Raw genomic sequence first — 774 nt, 5'->3', positions numbered from 1 at the left:
CTGGGTCAGGGTAGTGGTTGTGTCTGGAGGTGGCCAAACTTACTCTACTCAAAACCTTTGCACATGGACAGAAACCAGTGTATATGAGAACCAATTCATCTCACAGTACATTTAACAATCCCTCATGTCAGTGGAAACACTGACCAGCAGAAACTTAAGGAAAAATGCACCTGAGGTGAATGTGGAATTTTAGTTTTACTCTTGTGATGACCAGACCCCCTTGATTCCCTGCTAAGACCAGTGGGGAACAAGCCCCTACCCTTGAAAAGGAAAACTCTTCTGAGCCCCCTAGTCCCAGTCCCATAAGGGTGGAAAGATAAAATTCTAAGAGGAGGCCTAGAGAAAAGGAAGTACCCAGGGAGAGATCCCTTGGTGGAAGGTCCTGAATTCTTTGGAAACTTTCTCAACTCATGTACCTCTGCCATGAACTTTGTAACCCCCAATGTGATTTGCTTATGAGCTAAGTCAGCATGTACCCCCACCCTGAGTTGTGTTACCCCTTATGAGTATGTATGTACCCCTGTCTTATGACCCTTGAGTTATGCTGAGTCGTTATGAGCTAATGCATGTACCCTAACCTTGTGACCCCTGAGTTGTGTTGAGTTGTGCTAACCCCTTTATATATACCAACAGCAGCCAAGCTGAAAAAGCAGTCAAGGACTCTATTCCATTCACAGTAGTGTCAAAGAAGATGAAATATTTAGGAGTTTACCTAACAAAAGATGTGAAAGATCTCTATAAAGAGAACTATGACACTCTAAGGAAAGAAATAGC

Source organism: Otolemur garnettii, unplaced genomic scaffold (assembly GCF_000181295.1).
Source record: "Otolemur garnettii isolate 467f Iridium unplaced genomic scaffold, OtoGar3 scaffold00458, whole genome shotgun sequence".
Classification (NCBI taxonomy): domain Eukaryota; kingdom Metazoa; phylum Chordata; class Mammalia; order Primates; family Galagidae; genus Otolemur; species Otolemur garnettii.
Note: the sequence above shows the minus strand (reverse complement) of the source record.